Source organism: Sorex fumeus, unplaced genomic scaffold, assembly GCF_029834395.1.
Source record: "Sorex fumeus unplaced genomic scaffold, SorFum_2.1 ptg000106l, whole genome shotgun sequence".
Taxonomy (NCBI): domain Eukaryota; kingdom Metazoa; phylum Chordata; class Mammalia; order Eulipotyphla; family Soricidae; genus Sorex; species Sorex fumeus.
In genome coordinates, this window is record NW_026606163.1 from 169612 (window position 1) to 183726 (window position 14115).

Genomic DNA, 14115 nt, shown 5'->3' on the forward strand with positions numbered 1-14115 from the left:
TGACAAGTGACAAGTGATTACAGATATGAAATCTTTATCTGTTTGAGGTGAATGCAAATATTTTCCCATTGAGTTAGCTGTCTTTAAGTTTTAGTCCATGATTTTCTTTGTTTTGTTTTGTTTTGTTTTGCCATGAAACACAAAACAAAACTTCATGTAGTTCCATTTATTTTGAAATTCATTTAGTTCCATTTATTTTTTAAATTTTTTTGCATTTGCTCAGTTATCAGATTATTGAAGGCACCTTTGAGACCCAAATATTGAAATATTCTGCCTATATTTTCCTCAATGTACTTAATAGTTTCTAGGTGGATCTCAAGGTCTTTGATCCACTTTGAATTGACTTTTATGTGAGATGTAGATATGGATCCAGCTTTATTTTCTTACATGTAGTTGTCCAATTTTGCCAGCACCATTTGATGAGGAGGCTGTCTTTAGGTTTGTGAGTTTTTGATGTATTGATGAACACAATGAACCCTGTCCCTTATAGCCTTTTTTATTTGAAATTTTTGTTGTCTGGCATAGATATGGCCACCCCAGTCTTTGTTTATTTGTTAGTTTGTTTGTTTGAGGGTCACCCTTAGCAATGCTCAGTGGTTACTCTCATGACTCTGTGTTCAGGGATCACTCCTAGCGATTTTCAGGAGAACATACGGTGTAATGGTGATTGGACCAGGTTGGGTACATGCAAAGCAAATACCCTACCCACTGTTATTATCATTATACTCTTCAACCAGATTTTCAAAGTCAATATTGGCCTGTAGGACTATTTTTCAGCCTTTTACTTTGAATCTGTGTTTACCTTGACTATTTAGAGGTATCTATTGTAGGCAGCAGAAAGTTAGGTTGAGTTTTCTGATCCATCCTGCCACTCTGTGACTTTTTGTTGGTGAGTTCAGGACATTTGCATTGAGTGAAATAATTGAGATGAGCAAATGTATTTGCCACCATTTGTTAAAAAGTTATGAGTCTTTTTTGAAGTTTGTCTCATCTTTTAAAGAAACTCTAATGCTCTTGCAAACCTGCCTTCAATGTTATGAATACCATAAGCTATTGCTTGTCCATAAAGATTTTAATTATTTCTTAAAATGTGAATGATCTAACTGGATAGGGTGTTCTCAGTGGAATGTTCATTTCATTGAGTTTTATCCTATCATTCTTTTTTATTTTAATTTTTATTAGTGAAACGTCATGAGGTACAGTTGTAGACTCATAAATTTTTGTGCTTGGGTTTCAATTATACAACGATCAAATACCCATCCCTCCACCAGTGCCCATTTCCCACCACCACGGATCCCAGTATCTCTCTCACCCCCCATCCCCCCATCCCACCCTGCCTCTGTGGCAGGGCATTTCTCTCTGTTCTCTCTCTCCATTTGGGTGTTGTGGTTTTCAAAAGAGGCATTGAATGGCAATCATATTTGGTCTATAGTCTACTTTCAGCATGCTTCTCCCATCCTGGGAGGATACTCCCAACACCTTTTATTTGGTGCTCCCTTCTCTATCTGAGCTGCCTTTCCGCCTAGCATGTGCGGCTGCCTGCAAGCCATGGAGTGAACCTCCTGGTACTTATCTCGGCTATTCTTGGGTGTTAGTCTCCTATTTTGTTACTTTATGTTCCCCAGATGAATGCAATCTTTCTATGTCTGTGCCTCTCTTTCTGACTCATTTTGCTTAGCATGATACTTTCCTTGTAGTACCACTTATATGTAAATTTCATGACTTCATCTTTTCTAACAGCTACATAGTACTCCATTGTGTAGATGTACCAAAGTTTCTTTAACCAGTCATCTGTTCTTGGGCACTCGGGTTTTTTACAGATTTTGGCTATTGTGAATAGTGCAGCAATAAACACAGAAGTGCAGATGTCATTTCAACTGTACTTTTTTGCTTCTCCAGAATATATTCCGAGGAGTTATCCCATCATTCTTTTCTGGCCCCTTGAGTCTCATTTGATAGATTTGCTATAAATCCTATGGGAGTTCCTTTGTATATATTTCCTTGTTTGATCTTGCTGCTGGGACTGGAGCGATAGCACAGTGATAGGGTGTTTCCCTTGCACGCAGCCAGCCTGGCCAAGCCGGGTTCGATTCCTCCACCCCTCTGAGAGCCCAGCAAGCGACTGAGAGTATCGCGCCCACACGGCAAAGCCTGGCAAGCTACCCGTGACTTATTCAATATGCTAAGCACAGTAACAAGTCTCAAAATGGAGACGTTACTGGACCCGCTCAAGCAAATCGCTGAACAACGGGAGGACAGTGGGACAGTGTATGACAGTGTGATCTTGCTGCTATCAGGGTTCTGTTTCTGTCTGGTTTTGGTCATTCTGATTACAATATATCTTAGAATTTTTCTATTTGGACTTATTTTCTCTGGTGCCCTTTGAGTCCCTTGAATAGAAGTGCTTGCACTCCTTAACCACTCGAGGATATTCTCATCTGAGATTAATTTAACTATTCAGGGACTCCAATGAATCTTATATTGGTCATCTGAATTAATTCCATAGTTCACTTCTTTTCAAACATTCTTCCATATTTTTTGTTTTGTAGTGGTTTCCTGAATCTAATGTTGTAGCTCACTGAGCTTTTCCTTAGCTACTGTTTGTTGCTGATGCCCTTAAGTCTTAAATTTTACCTACTATACTCCATTTCTCTCATCTAATTGCAGTTATCTCAATTTTTGCTCTCATACTTTCCTGTGGGCTGGAGCTTGCACACAGCTGACCCAGGCTGACCTTGGTTCGATTTTTCCACCCCTCTTGGAGAGCCCGGCAAGCTATCGAGTTCGCGCCCCCTCGGCAAAGCCTGGCAAGCTAACCGTGACATATTCAATATGCCAAGAACAGTAACAAGTCTCACAATGGAGATGTTACTGGTGCCCACTCGAGCAAATCGATGAACAACAGGAGGACAGTGCTACTTCCCTGTACCATAATTTCTTTGAGCTCATTGAACATCCTGATTGGGGCCAGAGAGATAGTCCAGGAATTGAGACACTTGCTTGCATGTGTCTTACTCTGATTTGATTTTCAGCACCATCTATGATCCTGTAAACTCTTCCAGGATGGATCCCTAAGCAGATTCAGAAGTAAGCCCTGAGCACAGCCAGATCTGTCCCCAAAACAAACCAAAAACCAAAATACAGTCCATAAACATCCTCATCGTGTTGGCTCTGAAAGGCTATAGAGCTGGTTGGTACTGGCAGAGATTCCTATGCTATTCCCTTCACTTAGTGGGCCTGGTGGGTTTCTACACAGCTTTTTCACTGTGTCTGCCGTGCTATGAGAGTGAATCTCTGTAGTCCACCCTCATAGTAATCTGTGAGGGTTAGGCTGGGTGTCGTCTTTTCCTTTCCTGCTCATCCTCTCCTGGCAATAGGAGGATAAGTGTGCACAATGTAAGGTGTGATGAGTGAATCTGCTATGCACAGTCATGAGGCTCAGAAGCAGAGAGTTGAGTTACGTGTATGGAACGTGGATGTGGGGTTGCAGAGGGCAGGCATAGGGGCTACTAGGATGTGAGGTGGAAGGGAAGGGAAACCACTTCCAGCTCTGAAAAAGACCAGGAGGTCAGCCTCACCGGGAAAATTAAGGAGCAAGCAGTTTCTGGGGTGCAGATATGGGCCTGCAGAGACTGCAGGGACATTTTACTTTATATTTTAATCTCAGAATCATCGAGAGAGCTCTTTCTAAATTTTTGACTCACAGAAAAGTGATAAATGTAACAAACTCTGCCTTATATATAATAGTAGAGAAAAATCAATATAACTGCCCCCAAATTTGTGGTTGTTCATAGAACCAAAATATTTGTCCTCTAGTTTTATTAGACACAATAAAGTCTCTAAAATCTCCAGGTTACTTCACAGAGCATTAATAAATTACTTTGGTGTGGGTAGGATTTATTTACTTTGGGGGTGTTTAGGGCACACCTGGCAGTGCTCAGGGCACACTCCTGGCTCTGCTCAGGGGTCACTGCTGGCAGGGGCAGGGCACCATATGGGGTGCTGAGGATTGAACCCAAGTCAGCCATGTGCAAGGCAAAAGTCCTATGCACTTTACCATTACTCCAGACCCAATATTCTATTTTCTGTATCCCATGGCACAACTCTTCTAAGTGCCTTTAAAGTCCTCTGTCTGCTAGTTGGTTCTATGAGAATATTCTCATGCTGGTTCACTGAAACGTTGAAGAATGTACCCATTTATTGTGAGTCCATTTTAGTATTTAATATTGAGCCATACATGAAGAATTGGAATGAGAGATAACGAAGGCCCTTTAAAGGAAAGGTGTCCTTCCTCTAAAAATTAAAGAGCCAGGAGAAATCCCTGTGCATTGCCAGAGGTGACCTAAGAGGAAAATTAATTAATTAATTTTAAAAAATTAAAGAAAGCCAGGGAGATGGCCCAAAAGGCTGGAGTTTTGTGTGTGGTAGCCCCAGCACACATGGTTCCCTATCCCATCCTTGCAACCACCAGCACAATGAGTTGGGATGCCTGAGCACAAACACCAGTAAACAAGGAAATAAAAAAACCATTGTATTATTGTACTTGCATCTCAGGGTCTATCCTGGTTTTGTAAGCTCTGAAAGATGGAACTTCCAAGACAGAAGACCTAAAGGATACTGAGGGGGGACCTAGGTCTTTAAAGTTCTCTACTAATCAACAATTTCTTCACCTTCCTAGCCAGAACTTTAGTCTTACTCTGAGATGGGGTAAGTAATGCAATTAGAAAGCATTCCTATAGCATCCATCCAGACACACGCTTTTCTTGAGTTCACCAGCTTCTAATAGCATGTTCCTGACTGATGACAGCCTTGTTCTGTCATTCTCCTCTCTCTTTAGCAAGGTGCCTGGGGCTTCAGTCCCCCCCCCCCACACGTGGTAGTGGCAATAGGCTGAGAACAAAGACTTCAGAGTCAATGAATCAGTTCTCAGTTCGTTTTTTGTGCCCTATAATTGAGATTAGGTATGATTAGTGAAACTGCTGAGGAAATGTCTCAGATCCAGGAACCATTCTCACATTTAAGAGATTAGTACCAGGAATTTTGCTCCATGACTTGGAGGCCAGCCACAAGTGCTAGGGGAAAAGGAAGCTCAGATAGAGAAGGGAGCACCAAACAAAGGGTGTTGGGAGGATCCTACCAGGATGAGAGATGCATGCCGAAAGTAGACTATAGACCAAACATGATTGCCACTCAATGCCTCTCTTGCAAACCACAGAACCCAAAAGGAAAGAGAGAGAACAAAAGGGAATGCCCTGCCACAGAGGCAGAGTGGAATGGGGGGGAATAGAGGGTGGGAGGGATGCTGGGACCCGTGGTGGTGGAGGATGGGCGCTGGTGGAGGGATGGGTACTTGATCATTGTATAACTGAAACCCAAGCACAAAAATTTGTAAGTCTATAACTGTACCTCATGGTGTTTCACAAAAAAATAAAATAAAAAATAAAAAAATAAAAGATTACAGTACAGGAAGATAAGATGTGATTTCTTTGCTACCAAAAGTTTTTAACATGAAGCATCTTTCTAGTAATAAAGGAATCTGCTGTAAAAACTGAAGTTAAACTACTAAACACTAAATTCTTTTCACTGGACCAATTTAGAGTCAAGGGTAATTACTTTCCATCTCCCCAAATCCTATGAATTTCAAATATTCTTTATTGCTCATCGTATGGTACATACTTGACATGTATGAGGCCCTGGGATTTATCCCCAAGTACCAAAACATCTCCTCTATCTCTGTGAGATTTCATTTTAAAGAAAGAAGTCCTTACTATTTTTACTTCCCTTTCTGTAAATAAACCTGTCCTTGTAATATTTTAGTTTTCTCAGATTCTTCTCTACAAAAGAACATCCTGGTTAAACTCTATTTTGGAGAACTGTGTTAATAATAACCTTATCCCTGCTCTCACCTGTTTCCTTTCGCTAAACACAGTAGTTATGTCCTATTTCTGCCACCAGAGGGAAGCATACATTCACGCATTATTGTATCAGCGATTTTATTTTATTTGCATAGGATCCGACACCAGTGTAGTTCAGGGGACCCAAGTCCATTTCTGGCGATACTTGCCCGGTGATTGAGCCTGACTTGCCCGGTGATTGAGCCTGACGGTCTGATGTCTTATCCCTAGGGCCAGTGCTGGGGTTCATATATATGTTTATATGCCGGTCTGATGTCTTATCCCTAGGGTTAGGAAAACTACATTAGGGCTGCTCAGTGGACCAAGTGTTGCCAGTGATAGAACACAGGACTTTTCACTCTAACACTTACACTCTCTCCCCTACACTATTATCAATTTTCAAGTGCCAGCAGTGCTTCTTCTTTATTCCAATTTCTCTAAAGTACTTCTTATATTTCTATTACAATTTATGCAAATGAATGTGTATTTTTATCTTTTTTTTTTTATTTTTGGGTCACACCCAGCAATGCTCAGGGTTACTCCTGGTTCTGCGTTCAGGAATTATCCCTGACGGTGCTTGGGGGACCATATGGGATGCCGGAGATTGAACCCAGGTCAGCTGTGTGCAAGGCAAACGCCCTACCTGCTGTGCTATCACTCCAGCCCTTTATCATTATTTTTTGAAGAAAAATTTCGTTTCCAAATCCACTAAGACATGCTGTTAGCTCCCAGTCACCCTTTCAGATTCCCTTCGACTTGAGTTCACCAAAAACTCCCGCTTACTCTTGTGATCCCTAGACAACAGGGCCCATGGGCCAGAGTCCAGGTAGAAGCTATTTGCCAATGCTCAGCTATTTCAACCTTTCAGTGACTGGTAGAGTTACTGCCTCTGCACTCAGGGATAGCCCCTGGCAAGCTAGAAGGACCATATAGGGTACCTGGCATCAAACTCAGATTGGGAACATGCAAAGCCAATACCTTAGCTACTGTATTATCTCACCAGACCATGTATTTATTACTTTCCTGTTGGAGTTCCCACTGGCAAAGCTCCAAAACATACTGGACTGCTTGAACTGTGAAAATGCTCCCAGGACCAGGACAGGGGGTGATGGAGTGGTTCCGGGGAGGGATGAAATTTCCAGGAGATTACCAAGGAAGTTAGTATTCTAGAAGGGGATAAAGATGACCACTATTGGCTGAACTCATCCAGAATCCTTTCTCGCTGTGAGAAAGGATTTCATTTCATTTCATTCACTGATAATGAACTGGAAGTTCCCACCTCCAGACTACTACAGCAACATGAAGAAATGGCGCAAATCCACACCACGAGAAATGGATGAAGAAAGGAGCCCAGAAGACTTAATAGGGAATAACAACAAATACAATCTCTCCGAAAAAGAATTCAGAGATGAATTAAATGTTGAGTATTTTTAATTAACTCAAAGAAACAGTGGAACAGGCACCCAGTAAATTAAAGGAGAACATGAAAGAAACAGTGGGACGGACAGCCAATAAAATACAGGAAGAAATGAGAGCAGAAATAAGAAAGCTACAAACAGAAGTGTCACTAATAAAGGACTCAGTAGGTGAAATTAAAAACTCAGTGGGTGCCCTCAACAGTAGAACAATAAGAGCCAAATACAGAATCAGTGAGCTTGAAGATGAGCTGCAGAAAGCATACAGGTAACAACATACAATGGGAAAGACCTCAAAACAGCACTAGAGCGAATCACAGATCTAGGGGATGAACTCAAGAGGAACAACATAAGAATCATCGGAGTACCAGAAGGACAGGGAGGCAAGCCCAGTGAAGTAGAAACAGTTAAAGATATCATTGCTGAGAAGTACTCAAAGCTGGAGAATGCATGCCTCAAGATACAAGGAACCCAAAGGGGACCAGCTAAAAGAGACCCTAATAAAAAGACTCCAAGACATATTATAATAAGAATAATGAATACCACAGATAGAGATACAATACTGCAAGCAGCAAGGTCAAAGAAGGAAATCACATACAAAGGAGCACCCCTTAGATTTATAGCAGAATTATCAGAGGAAACCATCTGAGCCGGAAGACAATGGTCGTATATAGTGAAAAAACTCAATAAAATGAATGCCTCAACAAGAATACTCTATCCAGCTAACCTCAAACTCAAAGGAATGATACATCATGTCACAGATAAACAGCAGCAAAGGAACTTCATAGACTAAAAAACCAACCTTAAAAGAAGGGCTAAAGGGGCTACTGTAAGACAAGACAAACCCCACAAGCACAACAAACCTCTACAGGAAGATAGCATAAAACCCCATGACAATAATCTCTCTCAATGTCAATAGTCTAAAATGCACCAATTAAGAGACACGGAGTGTGCAAAATAGATTAAAAACTGAACCCAACATTCTGCTGCCTACAAAAAACAGTCAGAGCAAACAGAGACTCAAAGTTAGAGGATGGAAAACAATCCTTCAAGCAAACAACTCTCTCAAAAAGGCTGGGGTGGCTATATTAATATCCAACAACATAGATTTCAGGCTGAAAAAGATTAGAAGCAAAGGCCATTTTTTAATAATCAAGAGATATGTACAGCAGGAAGAAGTTACACTCCTAAACATATATATGAACCAAATGAGGGACCAGCAAAATATCTTTAAAAAGCTGCTAGTAGACTTCAATGACGACATTGGCTGCAACACAATAGTAGTTGGAGACTTCAACACCACCCTATCACCTCTTGACAGATCAACAAAACTAAAACTCAGCAAGGAAGTACTGGCTTTGAAGGAAGAAATGGAAGAGAGAGGTATAATAGTTGATTGGGTATCAGGCACAAGATGCTTAATACCCATCCCTTCTCTAGTGTATATTTCCCACCACCAATGTCCCCAGTTTTTCTCTACCACCACCCATTCCCACCTCCTCTGTCTCTACCACCACCCATTCCCACCTCCTCTGTCTCTATGGCAGGCACCTCTCTCTCTCTCTCTCTCTCTCTCTCTCTCTCTCTCTCTCTCTCTCTCTCTCCCTCTCCCTCTTCCTCTCTTCCTCTCCTTCTGGGCATTGTTGTTTGCAATACACCTATTGAAAGGTTATCATATATATATATATATAATTCCCACACCATAATTGATAGGATTCAAATATGGTTTGAACCTTGGGAACACCTACAAGGGTGATTAGAGGCCGCTGTAAAAGCTTCTATCCCTCTCGGAGAGCCTGCAAACTACCAAGAGTATCCCGCCCACACAGCAGAGCCTGGAAAGCTGTCTGTGGTGTATTCGATATGCCAAAAACAGTAAATACAATGGGTCTCATTCCCCTGACCCTGAAGGACTCAGCATTATGGTAGCGATAAGAAGTATGTGGAAGGAGAGGCTGATAAAATCTTAAGGCTGAACTAGGCTGCCCAAATGAAGAAAGACAAAATGGATTGTCTGTACTTTCAATGCACATACGCTGGCATCAGATGCACCCATTGAGGACCTGATGGTAAAAGCGTGAAAGATCAAGTACAACATCATTGGTCTGACCAAGACGAGAAGGCATTAATCACATCATGCCATTTTTGAAACTGGAGAAGAACTGTTCCTCAGAACATGCGACAAAAGAGGCGTCAGAGGTGTTGTTGCCCTTGTCAACACGAACTTGGCCATGAGCATTGATTCATTCGAATGCCTAACAACCCAAATCGGACGATTACACTTGAATAGATGTGGCTTACTGCCGGCAGTTTCTATCTTCATCGTCTATGCACCAACATCCAACTATGATGAAGAAGAAATTGAGAAGTTCTACATTGAGCTGGAATATCATAGGGGGAATGCTTTTAGTTTATCCCCATGGGCCGTGAGCCTGTGAAAGATGGCTTTGACTATATTGAGGAACTTTCCTTCAGTGCCCATTTTGCTGAGAGTTTTCATCATAAATGAGTGCTGGATTTTGTCAAATGCTTTCTCTGCATCTATTGAATGATCATATGGTTTTTATTTTTTATTCATATTATGGATTATGTTGATTTACTTGCAAATGTTAAACCCTCCTTGCATTCACAGAATGAATCCCACTTGGTTATGGTCTTTTTGATCTTTTTGATCAGTTGTTGGATTATATTTGCTAATGTTTTGTTGAGGATATTCATACCCATGTTCATCAAGGATATTGGCCTGTAATTTTCTTTTTTTGTGGTGTCTCTGTTTGCTTTTGGTATTAGGGTGATATGTGCTTCATAGAAACTGGGAGTGTTTCTGTTTCTTCAATTTACTGTAAAAGTTTGAAATGATCTGGCAATAGGTTCTCTTTAAATGTTTGGATGAATTTGCTACTGAATCCATCTAGACCTGGGCTTTTGTTTGAGGGAAAACTTATGATTACAGTTTCAATTTCCTTGATAGTAATAGGTCTATTAAGTTATTCCAAATCTTCTTGACTCAGCCTTGGGAGGATATAGGAATTCAGGAATTTATACATTTCTTCTAGTTTCTCTTGTTTCGTGGCATACAGACTAACAAAGTAATCTCTGAGGATCTTCTGAATTTTTTTGATTTCTGTTGTGATGTCCTTCTTTTCATTTCTGATTCGTTTTATTAGGGTTCTCTCTCTCTCTTTTGTTGTGAGTCTTGCTAGTAGGTTATCAATCTTATTTATTTTCTTAAAGAACAAGCTCTTTGTTTCATTGATCTTTCAGATTGCTTTTTGGACTTCAAAGTCTTAATTTCCACTCTACGGTTTATTATTTCTTTCCTCCTACCTGTTTGGGTTCCTTTTGTTGGTCTTTTTGTAAGATCTGGAGCTGTGAAGTCAACTTTTTTATGTGGGCCCTTTCTTCCTTCCTGAGAAATTCTTGCAGAGCTATAAATTTTCCCCTTAACTCTGCTTTAGCTGTGTCCTGCAAGTTCTGGTAGTTCATGTCTTCATTTTCATTTGTTTCCAGAAATCTTTTGATTTATTCCTTGAGTTCCTCTCAAACCCACCCAATCAACATTGAGCTGTTTGATTTCAAGATGTTTGATTTGATTCTCCCTTTCTGTGTGTAATTAACTTCTATCTCCTGTGCATTGTGGTCTGAAAAGATAGTTAATAGAATTTCTATCTTCCCAATTCTACTGAGGTATGTTTTGTGACTCAGTATATGGTCTATTTTGGAAAATGTTGCACTGGAAAATAATGTGCATTCAGTTTCTTTGGGGGGAGGATAAAAAGTCCTGTATACATCTATTAGACCTCTCTCTTCCATTTCTTCCTTCAAAGTCAGTACTTCCTTGCTGAGTTTTAGTTTTGTTGATCTGTCAAGAGGTGATAGGGTGGTGTTGAAGTCAACAACTACTATTGTGTTGCAGCCAATGTCATCATTGAAGTCTACTAGCAGTTTTTTAAAGATATTTTGCTGGTCCCTCATTTGATTCATATATATGTTAAGGAGTGTGACTTCTTCCTGCTGTACATATCTCTTGATTATTAAAAAATGACCTTTGCCTCTAATCTTTTTCAGCCTGAAATCTATGTTGTCGGATATTAGTATAGCCACCCCAGCCTTTTTGAGGGAGTTGTTTGCTTGAAGGATTGTTTTCCATCCTCTAACTTTGAGTCTCTGTTTGCTCTGACTGTTTTTTGTAGGCAGCAGGATGTTGGGTTTAGTTTTTAATCTATTTTGCCACTCTGTGTCTTTTAATTGGTGCATTTTAGACTACTGACACTGAGAGAGATTATTGTCATGGGGTTTTGTGCTATCTTCCTGTAGAGGTTTGTTGTGTTGTGGGGTTTGTCTTGTCTTACAGTAGTCCCTTCTTTTAAGGTTGGTTTTTTAGTCAATGATATGAATGCCTCACCCGAAAACTCTATCCAGCTAACCTCAAACTCAAAGGAATGATACATCATTTCACAGATAAACAGCAGCGAAGTAACTTCATAGACTTCCACGGTGATTCAGTGAAAAAATAATATAAAAAATAGAAAAGTTCCTGCCATAGAGGCAGGCAGGTGTGGTGATGGGAAGGGAAACTGGGGACACTGGTGATGGAAAATGCACAACTCGTAAACTGACAGTGTTGGAACATTGTGTGACTAAAATCCAGTCATAAATAACTTTATAACTGTGTATCTTATGGTGATTAAATTTAAAAATATAACTAAAAATAAATAAAGCATATGCTAAGCTCCAACATGAGTCTCTAATTGGTCAGGTCTGGTATAGGAGACAAGTTTACAAGGTACACCTTCAAAGTTGTCAAAGCACAGCTGTTTTAGTTATAAATGATCATTGTAATGCCAAATCCAGTAATTTGTCGTGCTTATTTCTCTTAATTTTCTTTTGAGGGGATTTTTTTTTAGATTTTTATTAGTGAAACACCATAAGGTACAGTTGTAGATTTACAAGTTTTTGTGCTTGGGTTTCAGATATACAATGATCGAATACTCATCCCTCCACCAGTGCCCATTCTCCACCACCATTGATCCCAGTATCCCTCCCACCCACCCCCGCCCCCCATCCCACCCTGCCTTTGTAGCAGTCCTTTTTTTGGGGGGATTTTTAAATTGAGATGATATGGTGTGCAAAGCTAATAATAGTGGTTTATAATATACATAATTCCAAGGCCAAGGCCATAACTGCTCCCTCTCCTAAGGATACTCAAAGCTTTCTCTCTTATCCCCTGCCACTCAATTATGTGGATGAGTTCTCAAGTTATGTTTCCTTTCCACCTTATTGCTACCTCACATGTATCTTTAAGTTCCACACATAAGAGTGATCATTCTGTATCTCTCCCTTTCATTTGACTTCTTTCAGCATGATATCCACTAGTTCCCATCCATGTTGCAGCAAATTACATGATTTTGATTTTTCTAAGAGTTGCATAGAATTCCATTGTGTATATATCCCTACAAATTCTTGATCCCTTTGTGTATAATTGGGGAGTTTGGTTGATTTCATATCTTGACTATTGTATTAAGTAAACTGATGAACATTGGTGTAGTGCATATTGTTTTGAATTGATGTTTTTATGTTTTGGAGAACCCTTATTTTCCAAACAAACAGCATTTGACAGTTTATCGCACTCAACATTAATAACTTTTTGTTTGGATTTATGTTGCTTGTAGTCAAAACAAGTTTTGAAATAAAATTATATACAAAGGTCCACATAAAATAAGAGCACGTAATGAAATGCAAAAAAGCAGTTAAACTGATTATAGGAAATATATATGGCAAAAGGAGAGAGAGAGTGGGGGACTTGCTTTAGAGAGGCTGGGGTCTGGAGGGGCAAGGGGCTGGTGGGAGGGAAACTGGGGACATTGGTGGTGGGAAATGTACACTAGTATAAGGACATTGCATGATTGAAACATTGTATGGATGAATATATTTTGAAACCAAATCATGAACAACTTTATAATTGTGTGATTCAATAAACAAAACAAACTTTTTTTTTAATCAGGAAAGATTTTGAACAAAAAAAAAATCAGATTCCACTTAAAGTACGCCTCTCTAAACTTTCTCAAAGAAGAAATCCGAATGGCAAAAAAGCACATGAGAAAATGCTCTACATCATTAATCATCAGGGAGATGCAGATCAAAACCACAATGAGATACCATCTCACACCTCAGAGACTGGCCCACATTCAAAAGAACCAAAGCAACCGATGCTGGCGTGGATGTGGCGAGAAAGGGACACTCCTTCACTGTTGGTGGGAATGTCCACTGCTTCAGCCCTTCTGGAAAACAGTATGGACGATTCTCAAAAAATTAGAAATTGAGCTCCCATTTGACCCAGCAATACCACTCCTGGGAATATATCCCAGAGAGGCAAAAATGTATAGTCGAAGTGACATCTGCACTTGCTTGTTCATTGCAGCACTCTTTACAATAGCCAGAAACTGGAAGAAACCTGAATGCCCAAGAACAGATGACTGGTTAAAGAAACTTTGGTACATCTACACAATGGAGTACTATGTAGCTGTTAGAAAAGATGAAGTCATGAAATTTACATACAAGTGGTACAATATGGAAAGTATCATGCTAAGCGAAATGAGTCAGAAAGAGAGGGATAGACGTAGAAAGATTGCATTCATCTGGGGGATATAAAGTAACAAAATATGAGACTAATACCCAAGAATAGCTGAGATCAGCACCAGGAGGATTACTCCATAGCTTAGTGGCCAGTCGGGCATTCTAGAGGAATGGGCAGCTCAGATAGAGAAGGGAACACCAAATAAAGGGTGTTTGGAGGATCCTCCTAG